The sequence below is a fragment of the Lathamus discolor genome, chromosome 6 (assembly GCF_037157495.1).
Source record: "Lathamus discolor isolate bLatDis1 chromosome 6, bLatDis1.hap1, whole genome shotgun sequence".
NCBI lineage: Eukaryota > Metazoa > Chordata > Aves > Psittaciformes > Psittacidae > Lathamus > Lathamus discolor.
In genome coordinates this window covers 39,410,098-39,430,321 of record NC_088889.1, presented here as the reverse complement: position 1 = coordinate 39,430,321, position 20,224 = coordinate 39,410,098, and the positions used below count along the sequence as shown (strand labels likewise).

The 20,224-nt window shown below is 37.0% G+C and overlaps 1 protein-coding gene and 2 long non-coding RNA genes across 12 annotated transcripts in view; 2 read left to right on the top strand and 1 right to left on the bottom strand.

Annotated features, from left to right (window-relative positions):
* Positions 1 to 20,224, top strand: part of MIPOL1 (mirror-image polydactyly 1) — a 193,929-nt gene that overhangs the window by 111,782 nt on the left and 61,923 nt on the right. The window lies entirely within an intron of this gene.
* On the top strand, positions 638 to 5,485 carry LOC136017726 (uncharacterized). Its single transcript, XR_010614056.1, has 3 exons — positions 638 to 737; positions 2,100 to 2,172; positions 5,419 to 5,485. It is a non-coding gene; the product is annotated as an uncharacterized LOC136017726 (long non-coding RNA).
* LOC136017725 (uncharacterized) lies at positions 5,099 to 12,718 on the bottom strand. The gene is made up of 3 exons (XR_010614055.1): positions 12,672 to 12,718; positions 9,653 to 9,790; positions 5,099 to 9,483 (listed from the first exon to the last, which is right to left on the bottom strand). It is a non-coding gene; the product is annotated as an uncharacterized LOC136017725 (long non-coding RNA).

Genomic DNA, 20,224 nt, shown 5'->3' with positions numbered 1-20,224 from the left:
ATACATCTGCTGTTGGTATAGCTGTGAGGGTCGTGCTGCTTTGAATATAAAATTTCATGATCTTTTGCTGGATTTTGAACCAGTTTTGCATTTTCAGAAGAGCGTTGCTGGGGCTGTTAGTTTCAGTTCTGGTGTAACCATATCTGTTCAGTTGGCTACTTTTTCAGAACTAAATCATAACTTTATTCTATTTTTGTTAATATGTTAATTTCTCGCGCCCCTGCTCCCCACACATCACCTGCAAAAGTGAAAAGTGACTATATAATTTCTGGGGATTTAGTCTGCTTTTGCTTTCCATGTTTTTTTTCTCTAACTAGTCAGTACTTCAAGGCTGTTAAACAGGATGTGCTCTTTCCTGGAACAGCTAATTTACAAGTGAGTACTTTTTCAGTTTTGTATGTATTCTTGCACAATAATCAAAACCCCAAGGTTTACTCTTTTGGTTTGGGGGATTTGTGGTTTATCTTTTTTTTCTTTCTTTTTTTTTTTTTTTTTTTATGTTTTGGGTGCTTTTTTTTTTTGTTGTTTTTGTTTAGTTTTGTTTTTTGGGGGGAGTTGGTTTTTTGGGTTTTTTTTTTTTTTTTTTATCTTATCCTCTTATCCACTGGATTAAATCTCTTGTTTAGTTATTGCAAAATCCCCTCGCTGTCTTTTTAGTCGAACCTGAATCATGAAAACAGGGTGTCTGCATTACATTTGAGGAAAGAAATATTCAACTAGAAACATGGTGCTCTCAGGTAAATCAGGGGAAACTGAAAATAAAATAATTAGAAATAGAATGGCTTTTTATTTTATGTGCCTGATTTGGAGTTGGCTACAGCTAAAAAAGGAATGAAAAAATGATCTCTTTGCTTGAGATTTGCCAAACAATGCTATAAGCTCCAAGTTATTTTGAGGTGGTGAAAGGTGAAACATTTGACATGTTCTTTTTGGGCAATGCTTTAAAAAAGGAGAGGGCGGGAAAGAGGCGTTGCCACATCAGAGTTACGGGTGTTTGTGGTTGTCCATGACAGCGGCTCCAGTTTTAAAACACCTGTGTTTACTTTCCAGCTTTTCTCAATCGGCCTGAAAGTGGCCTAAGAATGGCACAGGCAGACCTGCAGTATGGCTGTGTTGCTTTTGCAGCACACACACAAAAAAGAAAAAGGAAAAAAAATAAAGGAAAAAAAAGAGCTAAATCTCTTGTTATGCAGCTAATCATTAACAGCACTTTTGTGCCTAGCTGAAAACATTTTGAACTTTTCTAAATTTCATAGTCTATCAAATAGCACCTGGGTTTTTTTTTTTCCTAACCTATTGAGCTAAATTTTCATCTTCCCTATTTCCTTTTCTAAGAAAAATAAAATCAACTTGGTTTTGGGTTTGTGGATTTTTTAGTGGTAAATAATAAGAAAAAGTGGTATTTTTATTGCAAAGTGATATTTCATTCCAATATTTGGAAATAGGTGCACCAATGCTACAGCTAAAAAGCAAAACAAAACAAATTAAGAACAAAAAAAAAAAAATTTGGCACAGCCCTCCCTCTGCCACCCTCCCCAAAAAAAAAAGAAGAGAAACTCATAACTCCTTTCTGTGTAGAGTTTTGCTTCATAAAATGCTAGTATTTGATGTGTACTTTCTGTAACATGACAGCATGTGTTTTATCATGTAAATATCTTGTCCTGCAGTGGGTTTTAGAGTTAAGTTAGGTGTAAAACAGACATCTCTTGAAAAATGAGTAATGGAGATAGACAGAATGGGAGGTTTTGTCATTGGTTTTTTTGGGTTTTTTTCTAAAAAGGCAGGCTGAGAGATCACATTTTTTCAGTGCTTGCTTAGAAATTTTAAGGTAATTTGTGGGCCAGTATTTAAGATAGTCATGTGATGAGGCATATTTTGTTACTACCGCTGCATATTTATTTATTATTAGCTTTAGAATTTTGTTAACATCCTACAAACTTTTTAGCTTTTTAAGAAAACCTCAGCTGCTTTTTCTAGTAATTTTTAATTGATGTAACATCTCTTCCACCTTCTGCTCCAGATAATATGGCTGACATTCCTGTTTATAAAAGTATGTCTGCTTCATAATTATGTTTCTTTTTTCTTTATGGATCACTCAGTATAGGTCAGGTTTTGTTTTCTGGAAGGAGGAGAACAAGCAAAAGAAAATACAGCAGTGATACAGGAGCACAGGTGATTTCTTCCTTAGACTGATTTGCTTTTAGAACTGTGAGTTTAATAGGCAGATTTATGGTCAGTGTATGGGAATGAATTACATGAAACCCCTTAACCAAGATGCGTAGTCTAACTGAAGCACAATTATTTTGATACTAATGGGCTAACACAATGACTCAACAGAGCAAACTGGGACATGCCAATACCCTCCATATTGGGCACCTCTTAATAAACTGAGAAACTGTACCAGAATAATCTGCCTTTGTGATACACAGCAGAGCAGCCCCTTTTCACAACATTCCCAAGGGGTAGGAAAAGCAGCACGTGTGCATGCTGTGATGAAGCTGCCTTCTGCAGAACACAGCGCACTCTCAACCAACTGTAAAGTAAAGGTGCTCAGAAAATATAGGGGGTTTTAACATTCCCCCTTTTCAGTGATTCAGCTAGAAAATCTGGAGGTTATTCATCAGATCATCTCTGAACACAGAGAAGAGCTTGTGAACTAGATCCTCACCTGAGTATCAATGCAGTAGTGTCACTGAAATCCACACAAAAGTACTCTTTCCTATCAGTAAAGGACATAAGCCAGTACCTCAGCTAAGAAATGGAGGGCACAAGGATCTAAAGAGTTTGCAGAATTTATTCCGGGGGCCTGTAAAGATAATTAAATGATATATCTAAAAGACAGGGAAGTTGTCACATTTATTAAATTACCAGGTGCAGATGTGTTTTAAGAGCAAGCTGGATAATGTCAATATATGATAGCTGAAGAAAAAGCTTTGTGAATGTAACTTCCTGAAGGCAACCCTGAGCTTGTGGTAAGAAAGAAGTAAACCAGTAGCTAATATTCAAAATATGTCTAAGTGATTTGGATGCCTACCTCTCAAGACTTAATCTTTTTTAGGTATCTAAACCACTGAAAGTTTTTTTGAATCCCTCTAAGTGCCTGCCTTAAGCTGCCTGAGCACCTCCAAAAATCTGATCATCTGTTCACATTTTTACCTCTATTGAAATTACTCCCTGCTCCCTGTAAAATCTGATGGTTAAATAAGAGCAAAATTAAAGATGGCAGTTTCCTTAGAGTTAAAACTTGTGACCTTAAAAGTGGAATTGCCTTTGTGAAATATGTTTATTCAGTTTGTGCTTGTGACCATCTAGTAAGTCAATCTAGCTGTCCACTTGGGGATTTTTAGCATTAAAATATCTGTGAAATACCAATGAGTCTTTGCAAATTCTTTACAGATATAAGACACAATCAGGCAACTATAAAAAGGCATAATTATGTGAGCTGTAGACTAGTTGTCCTGTTAGAGATATGTATACAAATGGGTACAGTTGTTCATGTGGTTGCTTAGACCAGCTGTGGTTTGGCTGTTTCTGGTCTAGGCTGTGTAGCACTGTTAAGGTGGTACTGAATCCAACACAATACCTAGCATCTCATCTGGGTATAGTTTCACACACAGACTCTCAAGAAAAGCTCGTGAGGCCATTTGTAGTGAGTCTGCAAAGCAGCTTTTGGGGATCCCTCCTTAATTTACCAGATTTTGCACTTTTCCTATTCCTGTAGTGGAATCACATTAATATTGAAGGAATTTTTCTCTCTGAAGAAAATACAGCCAAAAGAAGACAAATACAGACGTTACAGTCTCTTGCTATGATTTAAATATCATGGATTTTCCTCTCTTCAGATTAGTCAAAGACTGTGTGCTGACAAGACTGCTTGTACCCTCTTGCTTTTAGTCGCTTTACTCCTTTCTGATCCGAGAATAAGGAAACATCTTAGAGGTAGGATACATTTTTGTCAGCCTCAGCACCACCTCTGTGTTTCTAGGGGATATTGCATCCTAAGAAGAGTGTACACATCAGGCAGTAGTGCACCTAGTTCTGTACAGACCCCATAGTGTTGTCTAACCTGGTGCCATCCGAGGGAAGCCAAACAGTTTATGTGGCTTGTTTCTAAACTATATCTATATCTGAGATTGCAAAACAATTCTTATTTGTAAACATCATGCAGTGCAGTGGATTTGGTTTGTCCATTCAGTATTTGGTTTGGGAAAGTTTCATTCTCGACCACATCATATCAGTACTGTCAAAATGGTGGACCAAAAACAGTGAGTAGAGTGAGCTGGAGGTATTGTAGTAGAAAGTTATAACAGATATAGGTAGAATCCATTCATTTCATGAGGACTTTGGAAGGAATATGAGGTTATTATGAGGAAAGGTGGTAGGAAGAAAGTAAGAAAGAGAGGGTGAAGATCAGTATCTAACTATTATACTAATGATACTACTTCATTAGTATTATTGGTACAGATCTTACTTGATTTTCATACTGTTCTTTAAAGAGATCCTTTTGCCAAAGGAGTTACAAACATTTTAATCTCAATATAAACTTGTTGCTTCTTTTTCTTTTTTTTTTTTTTTGTTTGTTTTATATATCGAAATACTGCATATAGTAGCAGAACTGCAAATTTAAAATCTATCAAGAGTAGTACAGCCATGGTGAAGAGCTTCAATCAATTCTCCCTTTTGCTCTTTTTATGCTACATTTAAAGCGATGACATTAAGCCTTGAAGGGGTTTTAACTTATCAAATTAAAGTCTATGCCTTTCATTAGTTTTTAATAGCATGAACACTAACTGATCTCTGGCAGTTTTGGGGGGAATAATGAAGATTAAAAGAGATGGTGCTTGAATTAAGTTGTTGATGAAAAGATACTGGCACAAAAAGCACCTCTCATAGTTTTAAACTTATTCACCTTTGTGGTCAAAGATTCCTTTAGTGGCATTTATGACTTGGAAAAAAAAATAATTATTTTATTTTCAACAATGCCAGTGAGTCTTATTTTCAGATAGAATCATTTCACATATTTCTCTTTGGAAGAATAATCTGTTTAATATATCAATATTAAAACTTTTTTACATACATGCTGTTTATACAAGTGCTTCTAAACAAAGATTAAAAAAATCCTAAAAATAATAAAAAAAAAAAAAAACACACAAAAAAGCACCACAGAAATTTGACATATAAAAGAAAATGAAAAAAAGATTATTTTCATATTTTGTTCTGGTCCTTCCACCTTTTGGCCTGCCACTGAAAAGTACATTGAGCTTTGCTCTCTTCCATGTTTGCATAAAAGTTAGTAGTTCTCTGTTATAGAATCATAGAATCATAATATCTCACATCTTTCTTCTATTCCCCATTCTCAAAAATGTTTTCTTTTGTCTTCCCTCATTGTTTTCCTAACTTATCCTTCCTTTTTTTCAGCCTGGATGTTTGTTTCTTTCTCATCTGTCTCAGCCACTCAGTGGGCCAACAAGAGCCTGAATACCCCCCAAGACCTTTGTCCTGTGTTAAGAGCTGTACCTAAGATACTGGTATTTTCGCGTGTGTTGGCTTTAGTTGTTCTGTGAAGCAGAAAGATTACTTCAGGTCCCCACTAATCAAATGGAAAATGGATGACATGAGCAAGATGTGAAAAGCTCATTGGTAGCCCCTGGAGAAGTATTACATTCAAAGTTGACAAATTGCAGGGGATTTAAGGAGTGCATGATAGGGCAAGCAAATGATCTTGCTTTCAGCGAAGTTATTCATCAGAACATTTGCCCTGTCAGGAAGGCAGGTTATTTAGACAATAATTATGAGTATTGTATATGTGCACAGTTGTACAGTGTTATCTGCTATACACGCAAGAAACTAAGTTTGTACAGTGTTATCTGCTATACACGCAAAAAACTAAGTAGCTGGTTAATCAAGAGTTAACTTCAGTTCCAGCGTTTCTGAAGTGAGCATCTTCATTTACTCCCCTTTCCCCTGAAACAGTATGTTAACATTTTTCATTACAGGATCATGTGTGCTTTATTTCACAGCATTCCTGCTCCACACAGTATCCAGAGAACAGCCAATCAATATATTTTTTTATCTTCTTTGTTCATTATGTGTGCCAATCCCTTGTTTACTGGATACTGTTCAAACCTTTCTCTGAAAACAGAATTTTGAGTAACCATCTTGGGGATTTTCTGTAGTATTCAATGTTATAAGAGCAACAGGTTTAATAAACAATGATTTTGTGTATTCTTGCAGGAGTGTTTTCTTTATGCTTGTCGTGGTTTAAGCCCAGGCCGTAAATCAGATGGGGAAATCCTGGGGAAAACAAGGCATGAAGAAAATAGAGTCAAAAGTACCCATAAAATTTTGCTGCCTATTTGAGACATACAAGACTTTACATTTTAGAATATCTGTCATTCATAAATTCCTAGCATTTAAGGCCAAGACCAGAAGATAGTTTATGTAATTCAATTGCTCTTTGAAATAGCGCAGATCACTGACTTCATCAGTTGTCCCCGTATTGAGCCCAAAAATTTGTTTAAATGTGCTTTCTAGAGGGGTATCTAGGTCTGATGTAAAAATTTCAAGGGGTGGAGTTCCCTTGCATATTTTCATTTCCCTTTCATATTTTGTTCTAGTGATTCAAGTTACCCTTACTCAACTAGATTAAAAATTGTTTCACATCCTGTATTTTCTGTCCATTTATTGAAGGACAATGAGAATCAGCAGCAAAACAAAACTATTCCATTCCTGGTACTTGATTTACCTTGTTCAGAATTAGCACGTGCATCTCTGTAGACCTTTTCTGAGTAAGCATATCCTCAGGGGGTTTTATAATCTGAAGAGAATAAGTTCTTTGACTAAATGCCTTTTTCTCTAGTGCTTCCATTACCAGTATGGCTCTTTTCTGCACCTTCTCTGGGTTTTTAACATCCTTCTGTTTCAGAATGTGGACAGCAATGCATATGCATTTTTATACCTTTGTTTGTTAGTGTCATATGTAAAGTAATCACTTTGTGGAGATACTGTTTTACTGTGCATACACCAAAAAATGGCATTTTCACAGTTCTTCCACAGCATTATACTGTTACCTTGTACTGAAGTCCCAAGTCAGTGCTTTTAAGAATATTGTTACTCTTTCTGTAAGCATAGCCTGTGTTCGCTGTTCTTAGGCAGAGTTTTGCCTTTGGTCTTGTTAAAATACACTCAATTTGAATACACCTAGCTGCCAAGTGGCCCAGAACATTTTTTCGCCATTGTTATTTCCTTACTTTATGTTCATGAACATTACTAGCCATGTCTACCTGGTTCCGATTGAAGGAACCATTTAGTAAGAATATGCCTAGTACTGATACCTGTGCGATTTTACTAGTATTCTAGTATTACTCAGTAACAATTGTCTCTTGGAATATGGGGTTTTGGTGAGTTTTGTAACTGTTAGCCCATTCTGAATCCACTTAAAGTTTTTGGTATGTAGTGATAGGTTTTTTTATCAGATTGTTATGTCTGACAAGTCAAAACCTAACAAATCTATACGACATCAACTTCTAATCTCATCAAAGAAGGAAATGAGATTTGTTTGGCAAGACCTATCTACACAAAAAAATGTTGACTGGGAGTAATTATATTCTTTCATTAAAATCTGAATTAATCGAATCCAGTGTTCCACTTATTTGGCCTAGTTTTTTAATACTGGCACATTGTTAGCGCTTCTCCAGTCTTTGCAAATGTCCGAGTATTTTAAGATTGATTAACAGGGTTCTTCTTTAACAACGCTGCAACACCTAAAGTGAAAATTGTCTGAATCTGCTAAAGTAAAACTTTCCTCTCCTTGACTTCTAATAAACTTATTAATTCTACATAAACTGTAAGTATATAATCCTGGTTTTTCCAAAGGCAGACCAACTTCTATACTGAACAATCCTGGGGCTTTTTTGTGGTATAGCTACTCCAAATTTGGAATGGGCTTACACATTCACTGTTCCTCTCATAGTGATAAATCCTTATTATCTGTAGTCCTGCCACTGATGCATTTCTTAACATGATGCCTTTAGCTACTCTTATCAATTGGCATTGCTTCAGAATGTCGACCTTTTAGGATGTGTTTGTACTTGTTTCCTCTGTAGTTTTGTGGCTTTTTATCATATGTTTGCTTTATTTACTTTCCCCCCTGAAAAAAGTGTTCTGCTTTTGCTTGGTTGTGAGGTCAGGTATGTTTTTATAGCCAACCTTAAAGGACTCCCTGATTTTCTACCAGTGTGTCTTCTATCCTTTTTTTCTCCCAGTTTCAGAAGGAGTTTGTATACTTGAGTGTTTCTGTGCATGTAAAGATGCTGTTTTTTCTTCCCTATGAGGAAATCAGTTGGTTTATTATCACTTATCTCCAAGTACTTGTTAACCTCCAGTACTGTGATTGACATCTGTTGTGTTATAATGAGATTGTTTACCTCATGCTCATAAATAATATATGGTTTTTGAAAGTGTGTAAGAGTAGTTTAAAATTATCCACAAGACTCCTAGCATATGTCCTAAAAAGAAGCTCCCTATAGCATCATTTTCCTTTCCAAAGATTATAGATATGTGCTGAAGAAAAACTCTTCCTGTGCCCTTGTTAATTTGCTGGCCAACAAGTCTTTCTTAGGTGATGTTAGTTAGCATATCGACCTCTACATATTCATGAGCTGTGGTCCTGTGTTACTGGTCACTCTAAAAGGAATAAGGGCATGGGTTTGGAATTTTTTAAGGTACCCTGTTCCCTTACTGCCTCTTTTATCCTTCCTGTTAATCGGAGATTTTAATATGCGAGTTGTCCACCAGGTTTTAGTAGTGTTGGTTATATAAAATAAACAATCGAAGAGATTCTTTTCATTATATTCTGTGCCACATTTGTTCAACTTGCTCGTTAGGTGCTGAATTTGAGCATGTACCTCATTTGCCTTCCAAATAACCTCCCCTTGTGTTGCTGATTTAATATCCTGGCTGCTCCAGCTAGTTTCCAACTGAGAAGATTAGCCTCCTACTTGTGTGGTGTAGGCCGTCCTGTTCATACAGTTCCTTCTTTCACTGATGTGCTGTTTCTCGGATCAAAATCTCCTTCCTTTCAGTCAGTCATGGACAACAGGCAGAAAATGCAGGAAATAAACTTTCTCACTTCTGATAACTGTAGCCACTTACATTTTCATTTTTGTCTTAGCTGTTTTCAGTGCAGTTGAAGCCTTCAGTAATTTCATCTGAGGTCTGATGTGGAGGCATTGTATAGCATTTATGTTCTGTCTCCCATTGACTTCAGTTGCAGCTGTGAGTGCACGGTACTTCTGCAGATTAGACATGAGGGATTTATCTTGCACAGTCAGAAAAAGGGTAATATACTGTGAATCCTTCTGAAAACTTTCATGATAAAGTGCATTGACCAAAGGACAGATAGATTCCACTACTGCTGAGCAGCGTTCAGCTCTGTTAAATATGAAGTGTATTTGCTCTCTTACTGCAGTCACATTCCAACAACTGCAACAAAAGAAACAGGAATAAACAGGTAACAGGCTCTATCACTGGACAGGGATGATTCATGCCGAGGTGTGGTCCACCCAGAGCAACAGTTAGAAAGAAGTCTGGGGAAAAAAATGATCATGCAGTTAAAAGTAGCATCATGATGCATGTGTACTTGTAACCTTACCTGTGGTGTTTCCTAATATTTCTGTACTTGACTTCCTGATATTATGAATGTCCTGCCAAGGAAGAGGTTTAGTCACCCAGCTTTAGCTGCCACTTGTCAGGGCTCCATTTATAGTCAATACAAGGCAGTTGTTCTTCCCTAAAGATAAATGCAGAAGATAGGTGAAAAGTACTTTGGAAGTGCCTAATTTACTTAAACTTTAGATTGCTCAAGGTAGGGCATCATTTCTCTGTGTGTATAATTATTCACATAGGTCTGTGTGGAAAGGTGCACTTATAGATGGGTTTAGGTGTGTGTTAGCCATATACATCCAGATATGTGTATATATACACAGTGTTAATATGTAGCTGTACATAGTACTGTTTCTTTTCTACTTATAGTACTTCAAAATAAATCTTAGATTAAGCCTCGCATGTGTTAAAGTTGCATTTTTGAACTGAGCTACTGAATTTGGAGCAAGTCTTAATTTGCTTTATTAGTCACTGATGAGAGTTAGCCCTGTCCCTAAGATCATCTTGGTAAAAGTGTGCTATATGTATGGCAGTGATATGGAGGTGACTTATGCTCTTGGTAAAGAGCGGCTCCCTCCACTTCCAATGAGCTAAGAACTTCCAAAGATGTGGTGTGTTTAACAGGCTTCTGACGAAAGCTTGATAATGCATTGAACAGTGACAGGTTGTCCAACTTCCATCCTTCATTGTTTGTAATGAAAAAGAGTAAAGATGTGTTCCCTGCAAATCCAGGCATATGTTTATTTTTTCCTTTAATCAGTTGCTAATGATATCTACTTTTCTAAGATACATGTTTAGGAGATTAGGCTAACCTTGAAACAGATCCTCTAGCATTGTCCTCCCCTTTTTCGTATGCAAAACTACAAAGTATAAGGCCATTATGTACTTTCTTAACAAAATTTTCTTCATAAATTTAAATTCCTAAAATGCGTGTTGGCATAAGGAATTTTTCTAGTCAATATTCCTGATTTAATCTTTGGTCCATAGTAGCATAACTTTCTTCCTGTGGAATAATAACTGCCAACTGTGTGTGCTACAGTTATGCTGTAGGAAAGATTATTGACGGGTTTTTTTACAGACTTTTGAAAGTTACATTTTTTTATAGTAATATTGTTCAGTGCAGAAATAGTGGAATAGCAAGATATTTTATTAACAAATAGACTTTGGATTTTCTGAATCAATATTTACTTACTGTGTTTTTATACTGAGCTGTGAAGTTTATTATAGATGCCAGCAGTTGGATTCATTGTTTATAGCAAGAAATATTTCAACCTAAATGCTAAATTACATTTGAAGCTACTAGGAAGCAACTATTCCTGACCATAGTTCTCAGAAATGTAGTTTAAGGAGGGTTACCAAAAAAATCCCTAAAAATAATATGTCTGTAAAATAAAGATTTTTGAAGAGAGTAGGAGAAGCTAGTAACTCAGTCGAAGGTTACCCACAGTTGAAGAAACATTGCTGATTACAGATCTCTGAGGTAGCAGTTGATCTATGCGAGATAGAAAATTTATTTTATTTAAAGCAGAGAAACCAGCAATTCAACTGCACTCTGGTTGATGTAAAAAGTATGATTTTTGTGGAAGGTTATATACCACCTAAATGCTGGATAAAGTTCTCAGTCTTCTTCTGAATACCACAGTGCAGTAAATTAAAAAGAAATCTAAGTTTTATAATATGTTGTATTTTAAATCTGTGTCACACCGTGAAGCCTCAGCAGACAGTCTGAGTATTAAATAATACTGCTTTGACTGTAGAAGTATCATTTTCTTGAAGCCTGGAAACTTAATTAATCTTTGTAGGAAATAAGAAGTTCATTAATTCTTGCCAACAGTGACAAGACTGACTAGAACAGAAAGAAGCCCCTTACCCCTACAGAAGTTATTATGACAATTCCAGTGAACTGTACATATTCTTATGACATAATTTTGACAGTTGCAGTTCATGCTTAATTGTTTACATTTCATAAATTATTAATGAGTCTTTGCCAGAAGATTTTATTCTATATTTTGAAAAAACGTGGCCTATTGATGGCATCTTCATTCAGCTGCTGTTAATTTATCCCTAAGAGGTGGTATGAATTAGAACTTTCTTTCCCCTCAAGAGGTGCAGCATACCTGGATTTCCATCTTTGAGAAATGGTGGGGCTTCAGTGTATCATCACAAATCAAGAACTGGCTACCAACTGCACTGAAAAACCATGGGTTTTGGGGCTAAACTTGCACATTCTTTAATTTTGTGAGTATGCTCTTTTAGAGTATTTGATTTTAGCATATGAGTTATTCATTTTATTAACTCTGACACTTGAATTAAATTTAGAGAATATGTTTTGTAGAAAACAGTTTCATTTTACCAGCTGCCAGAGTTCTGGGGAAAGGGCAAAGCAATGTTGGTATAAATAAAACAGTGATAATTTATAGATTTTTAATATAAAAATCAAAAGTCAGCCATATTATGAAATACAGAAAAAACATGATCTGGGGAAACAAATCTTGATTTCTTAATATTTAACTTTCCTTCTTGAAAGTTTTTCCTGCTGCTTTGACTTAGTAGCAGTGGTGGATATTAAGATAGCAGTCCATTTCACCTGAGGCTGTTGATCATTTAGTCATCCGAAACAGCTTCTTCTAAACAGTGTCTCTAGGATGTAGTTCCTCCCTCCAAGGGGAGTGGTCTTTAGTTAGATTATGTAAATCAAGAAATTCATTCATTATCACTGCATTGCTAATTCCTGCCTTAACCTGCAGAACCAGGAATCACACTGTGGTTTTCCTGCATGCAGCAAACATGAGAAGCCACTGTTCCTGTGTTTGCTTTAGTTTCTTGGGGAATTGAATGAATGTAGATTCAAATCAGTGGGGGATTTGTTTGTCAAATTTTGCAAATCAGGCTGCAGAAAATGGAGTTTTACAAGCCCTATTCAGCAGTCCAAGATATCAAACTTGCTTCCATTTTCAATATAATGTTCATACCAACTCTTTCAATCTTAATTTTGATTGATTACTTACCAGCAGAAGTTTAGACTGAAATCTTTCCTTTGTCCTCTTTATCCCTTGCTCACCTTTTCATTCTTTCCTTGTCAATTATTAACATTGTGACGTTACCTGTTGCTGCAGTAACTTTGTTTCAATGCAGCTGTTGCCAGGTGCATTTTCTTCAAGTGCTTGATTGTTACATACATAAAGATTTTATTAGATATCAGAAAAGTTTTGTTTCGGGCAGCAGTCCTCAACTATATATTGTTATGAAACTGGCCTGTGCTTTCTCTAGGTGTTTTATATGGAAACAAAATACAAGGGAAAATGCACTCTGTTGTTTCCAGGTTACGTATGGTAGGTTTTGTTAGTAAGATAGATACCAGGATATTGAAACATATTGGATTAAGTTCCCAGGGACAGATTTGCTGTGGCCCTGGTGCAGTAAAGGTTCACAAGGGGCTCAGCAGACAGAATGTGTCCAATTCATGTGTTAATTCAGATTTTCTTAGGTCTGTTTTTTTGGCTGGGAAGTGTTGCTGTAATTAGATGGTGAGTCTGGTGAAGCCGCGTGTTACCAGCCTGTGACTGTTGCAAGATACAAGACCAAAGTCCAGGTGCTTTCAGCTCTCTGACAGCATGCCAGTGGCCACACAGTACACACCCTAGGGTGCTTTTCTGCACTTAGAGTAGGGGCTGGTGGTTAATTCTGCAGAGACACTCTTCCAGTTGTGACTAATTCACAGGTTTGAACTGGTCATCCTAACTGCAGGATTTAGGCAGCAGAGGCCCTTGCCACATATACGCAGTTTAAAAGTTTCCTAAAGTATGCCTTGGCTGAGGTGAAACAACCTTTACTGTCATTTTCTGTTTCGAGTCTTCAGGTTCCTGCTTGATTTGTGGCAGTTTCTGCCATGGAAACCCATGCAGAACATCAGCTCGGAAGAATTTCCTGATTTCTATCCCAAATTAAGTTAGTATCTTTCCACATTAGATCCAAACCTTCCTTCAGATCTCTTCCTAAGGCAGAGGATCTCTGTACTGCTCATTGCTCAAATTAGTTCCTCGTTGGCACAGTCTAAATGTTAACTTTCCAATGGTAGTCCAAGGCACAGTGAGACCAAAACTAAATCACTTTCCTCTCTCCCCAAGTCCCCCTTCTCCCCCCTCCCCCCAACTCATTCATGGATGAAAAACAAAAGGCAAAGAGCCAAGTTTCACCTTCCGGGGAAAAGCCCAGTGTGACAGCCTGAAAACACTGCAAGGGTAGAGAGGAGCAGCTGGAGAAATTAAAAAAGAATGAAAAGCAAATGAAAACTGGTTGCTTAAAACCATTCCTTCTCCTTCCTTTTTCCCATCATTTTTAGCAGTCTTCCGAAAGCAGAAAACTGACGACTAGGCGCAAGTTCTCAGGTTTTTTTTAATAGCATGCTGTGGATTCTTGTTAATAGATATGAGGATGTGTATACAAGGTTCCATGTAATTTTTCCTGCTATAATGGGTGGGGGTTTGGTTTTGTTTGGTTTTTGGGGGGGTCTGAAGTGGGAACAGAGAAGTGCATTCTTTTGTTTTATTATGAAATCTAAAATGATATATCCTGCCATGTATCTTTCTTAAAACATAGGATGCCATGAGATGCATTCTTACCCATCCCTGTTGTTGAAACTTTGGCTCGTTGATTTTTCTGCATGTCCCTTAAAAATGTTGGTAGTTCCTGTTAATTGCCCCAGTGCCTACTGATGAGCCCAGAACTGATTGTCAAGCTTCCCTACTTAAAGCTCAGAGAACAAGCTGCTTATGATGACCCAACAGAGATATAAGGGAGGTCTGTGAAAGGGAGAGTATTCAACCAGCCTTAATCCTTGTTTTCAGTAAGGCAGTGTCTTTAAGTGCAGACTAATTAGCGAATAGACATGGTTGTAGATTCTTGTAGACATGTCTTTTGTTGGCTTGAGATGAACTGAGCAGCTAATAAAAATGGTTTAAAATCTCTGCTTTCTTTACTTTTAATGCACTTTAATAGGGTATGGAGATGGGAAAACATAAATCAGAGCAGGTGCAAAAGTAAATATAAGTCATCTGACTACCTATGTTGGTATATTCCATTTAGATATTAGCAGTTACACTTGTGGCTCCCATTCGTGGAAGTCTGGCCCTGTGGTTTTCAAACAACTATTCATTTTATAACCTCTGACATATGTCAATACTAAAAAACGCATGCCTTTTTTTTTTTTCCTGTTACAGTAATGTATTATGCAAGCATTACTTTGCATTTAAATAGTATGTTAAAGCCATCAATCACAAAGTGATCGATCAAGATAAACAGTTCTCCCATTTTAGCACCAGGGAAACTGAATTCCAAGAAGTGAAGTGAATTTCCTTAAGAATTGATGGCATGCCTGAGACTAGAACCTAACTTTCTAGAGGTATGGTCCCCATCTTTAATCGTTTGTTTATGGTACCTTATTATATGTTGCATAATAAAATTTCAAGCAATTAGGAATAAACATCTGTACATTCTGAAAAGTCATTTATGGTAAAGTTGAATGCAAGGAAACGCATATGGGAAAACTGAGTTAACGATGAACGACATGTAGTCATAGTCACCTGAAAGAGAAAGCATTCCTTAAAGATCAGAGAGATATTTGAAATGTAGTAAGAAGGTAAAAAAAAAAAATAATTTAAAAAAAATAAGAAGGTTGTGGGGCTTTTTTCTGGTTGTATTTCCCCTATTATTTGCATATGACTTGACCTTGACACAATGAAGACAGGAAGCAGACAACTTACTTTTCTATTTTCTAAATTAACCATAAATTCCAGTGATATTCAATAACAGTACCTTAGTTATTGAAGCACATAACCTTTTTGCTGCCTTTATCACCTGTATTATCGATAGGAGATAATTACTGCAAAGCAGCTGGCTGTTGGTTTTAGAGAGCATCAATTGTTCTCCTGTCCCAGCTGTTGGCTAATAAGGACAGTCAACACATCTGTTTCAACAGCTGGTAATTAACAAAAGCCTAATTGCTGCAACTCTTTTAACAACAAATCTATGAAAGAGTAGGGATGTGGAGGAATATTATTTACTCTGTGCTCTGCACTTTCTGTGACCAGTTTCTTTTTTCTCTTTCTTTTTCTACTTTGAACACCACTGCCTTTGTCTGGCACATTGAATGGCAGGAGAACACAATATGGTAATCCAGAGCTTAAGTTTTTCAGATCTTTGTTGGTGTTTCTTATTGCAACATTTCTTTGCTAAGTTGCAAGATAAAATGGATCAAAAGCATTTTGTGAAGTTTCATACAACAGCTACAATCCACAGCAGTATGCCAATGCAATAGGGCTGCCAATCTAGCAGCCTCCAAAAGAAAGTAATGGGTTTCCCTATTTGTGTATGAGTTTAGCCGCCCTGCATCCTTTCCCAAAAAAATGGTGTCATCATTCTAAAAGTGATGGGGTTTTAAAGAATTTTATTAGTGCTGTTCAGATTCTTTGCAAAATTTGTTGCAGTGTTTTTTCTTTCTCTGATGAAACCTGCATACATTGGTCAGTTTCAAAGTAAATGTCAGGTGACACCTTGCGCTGCACAAATATCTCACTGTTTTATCATTACAGAATTGGCAAGGGTTCTGCACAATGCTTGGCTAAATAGCTGCATTTATAGTATCAGTCAGCAAACACAAAGTCAAAGACATTTCTCTTAATTAGACTTATTCTATGTGTTATCTTTGTGTACGGCACACATATAATTGGAATACTCATCATTAAAGAGAGAGAATGCATGTATACAAATATGGGTAAATGTTAATCCCATTGAAGTCAACAGTGAACTTCTGTTGGCTTCAATGGGTCAGGATTTTCTCTGCAAAACCAAATTTTCTTAAAAGCTTGAGACAAATTTGGCGTTCATTAAGTTACGCATGAAAAGAAAGCGTTCAAGTATTAATGGAACTATTGCCTGAAGTGTTATGCAAGTCAGGCATGTATTGCGGATTGTGTGAATGACTGAGTCAATAAAAATTTCTAAGAAATAGCATTTAAAGGTGGCGATAAACTGATCATAAAAAAAATGTGATTCTTTGCTAAGTCAAGATCACTTGATTAAACTTGTCTCACTAATATTTCAGCTGGCAAATATTTCTGTACACCGAGTTCTTAATTGTCTGCTGGGTATGTTGAAAGGTATATAAGAAATTCTACCCAAGTGCTTGCCATCGACAGAATACAGATTGCATAATTAAAAATACTCTAGCAAGACAAGTTGGTTCAGCAAGTGTTCAAGTGAAGAAACATATAATAGGTGCAGTGAAAAAGTATAAGATACGCTTTGAACAAATGAAAACAAAAGCATTGGCTAAAATTCTAACTGTAAGGTATTAACGTAGAGACATGTTTGGTGTCTGGGTTTTTCAGGGCATGATATTTGTACACAGCAATCTTTGGTTATTTAAATGGTTTCTTTTGTCTTGCTCAAAAAAAGAGAAATGAAATACACCTGAATTAGATTATACTGTGGAAAATTGCTGGAGTATTTGGTAGTTGACAAAAATATTTGTCTTCCCTGTGGGTTATTTTGTTTTATTTTGCAAGTTATGATGTTAAAGAAAATGACTGTGGGTAACATATCACTCTGCTCATTCCCTTCCCTTCCTCTTCCTCTTCCTTCCTCTGAAGATTACAAGAATTATCAGATATGAATGCAACTACCTTTTTTTCCAGTTGAAATGCAGTTGAGTCTGAGTTGCAACAGAAATTTAGACATGTTCTGCAACTACGCACCAAAACTTAGGAAATGAAAAGAATGTTTTTGCCTACAACAAAGAATCTAATCAAACAGGTCTAGGGAAATGTGATTACCTACCTCATATAAACTTTAGTGAATAGATTTTTGCAGAAAGGACCAGAAATCTTTTAGCATCAGAACATACTTTTGAGACCTGAGTGAAGGTAACTCACTTATATCAACAGATCTCATCAAACTTCATATAGCCTTCATAACAGTCCGTGGAAGTGTCCATCAGCTGCTGATTCAATAGGAAGGTGCCATCTATTGAATCTTCTGTACTTTTTCCATCAGATAAGATGGTTCTTATAAATACTTGAATGTATCTTCTCATAAACACGTCTATATGCTTTCCTTTAATTTTAAATCCTCTGAGTTCTACGTGTATGGAAAACATTGCAATAAGATTGTGGAGAAACCAAGATTCAGAGGGTTGCTCTGGTCAAAGTTAGCACAAGCTATTCAGACGCAGTATGATTGATCCCTCTTACACATCAAGAATTACACAGATTGAAAGTGAAACTTTAAAATTACTTGTTGAGGATCCTCTCATCACAGGAGATGCGATAGTAGCTTGTTCACGTGTCTTTGAAATTCACAGTCACCCCAGCTGCACAAATGGCTCAAGGTAGCGAAGCCTGTAGCCAGCCTCAGGAGTAGGCACTTTTTCCCAAGGAAAAAAGTGCTACATACAACATTAATCCAACTGGAGAAAGAACCTAAATTTTCTTGCTGTGTTGTCTGATCAGAACTTCAGATATCAAAATAAAAGTAATACTAACAGACTTGCCAGATTCAAAGTTGTTTTGAGCGTTTCTTGGTAGTTAAGTCTGCACATGTCACTGTGGGGCATATAATCATGGATTTATTCTTATTCCTATTTTTCTTGCTAACAGATACATTTATTCAGTAATGATTTATTCTTTTCTGAAGTGCAACAGTTGCTGTTGAATTCAGCACTTTGATTCTGAATTTCTGTGTGTACAAAAAAAAATGTGTGTATACCTGTCAGTAATTCATTTTACACAAGGTGAAGACCACAACATGAAATACCAAGTATTAACTCCAGCTCTTCCCTGCCTTTGCTTCCAAACCCTGGAAGAGTTATGGACTGAAGCCATCCCACTGAAGTCACTGGGAGAATCAATTTTTAGGATCCTATGGCTTTTATAAAAGGTTTGTAGTTTAATCCTGATAGAGGAATTAGACACTGCTGCCTTCTGCAGAAGTACTGTCTGTCAAGAGGTAGGAGTCATTCTGTTTCTTTGCGTGAAAGGTAATAATTTGGAGTGTATTATCACTTAGCATCAATTATAAGCTTTGAAGCGTAAATTGTTAACTCCTTTTTGCTCAAGTTACTGCCTTGCATGGTTTTTTTTCCTTCATGAAAGATCTCATATTTTCTACTGAAAAAGGGACTTGTGAAATTTTGCAGTGTCTCAGCTGGAGTGGTGTCACACTGAAATCAGGGGTAAGGAACTGTAATAATGTCTCATAACAGAGAAGCCAAAGGGTAAACAAGTCCAAACATCAGTGGAAGGGCATGGCCAATGGCTGGTTAAAGATTAAAGCCAAGGTCTTGACTGTAAGGGGGAATCTGCAATAGGGCTTGAGTAGTAAAGTAAGGTTAGAAAGATTTACCCAGGCAAAAATTACTTCTGCATCGCTGGAGTGGAGCTGTGGGTGAAGAGTCAAGAGTGCCTCCACAGCCTACTGGGAGCGAGAGAAGAAAATTGTCGGTCAAACTCATGTACGTTCGGTTTGTCAATCTTGGTCAAGTTTATTAAGCTTTTATTAGTTAACAAGACCAATTATCTGTATCTACTATAGTAACTAAAATAGGATCAGGACATGGGCTTGCACATTGACATGCGACTGTCTATGCTTTTTGTTAGAAGGCTTCCTGGCAGGGTTTTAACCCACTTTCCTGCACAATGCCTTTGAATACTGTGTACCCGGCCCTGTTCCCCTTTGACAATCCAGTATTAGTAGCCCTTCCTTTTAGGGGTGGACAGAAGAGAGCTTTTGACATGGTAACACAAGGCAGGTCATGGTGGTAGATCTCAAGACCAGACCATGGTTTTCTGGATGGTTCTTTTTTAGCAATAGAGGTAATTGCTGTGGTCAGTTTGGGGTCTGTTAGTGGAGCCTGAAAATGTACCAGCCAGAGAGCCCTGAAAGCACACACGGTTTCTGGCTGCAGCGCAGATAAAACATGTCTGGCTGTAACATGAACTTTCTTCTGTTCTTCTGCCAATTCAGTTCCACCCCAAACTGGATAGGACACTTTTGGGGCTGAGGGAAACGTTGTATTTATTGAATAGGGTCTTTGTTACCGCAAAGCTTCTGAGACAACATTACAACACTACCTTTTGGATCCTGTGCTGACGACTTGCTGTTTGTGGCAGATACTGACTCGATATCCTGAGTGTCCAAAGTCAGTTGCATGGACAACAGGTTTACCGTGGGTGCTGACATTTGAAGCTTTCCCAGACTAATCTGCCAGTAGGTCTCAGGCACTACCTGGAAGGCTTTTTCAGCTCCCTGCAGCCTACACAGTCGTTTCCTTCTTGATTTCCCCTAAGAAGATTGCCAGTAAAGTTTGTTATATAGTGTAATAGTCTTCATGGCACGTGTGAAGCAATTCGTGTCTCTGAGTTGAAGGGAAACATGTTTGTTGCTAAAGTAGACCAGAGAGGTTTTTTCTTCCTTAAGATTGTATTTGATAACCTGGTCTGCCTTTGAAGGGAGAAAATCCCTTTTTACTCCAGTTATCTATGCAGCTGTAAAAGGGGACATAAGA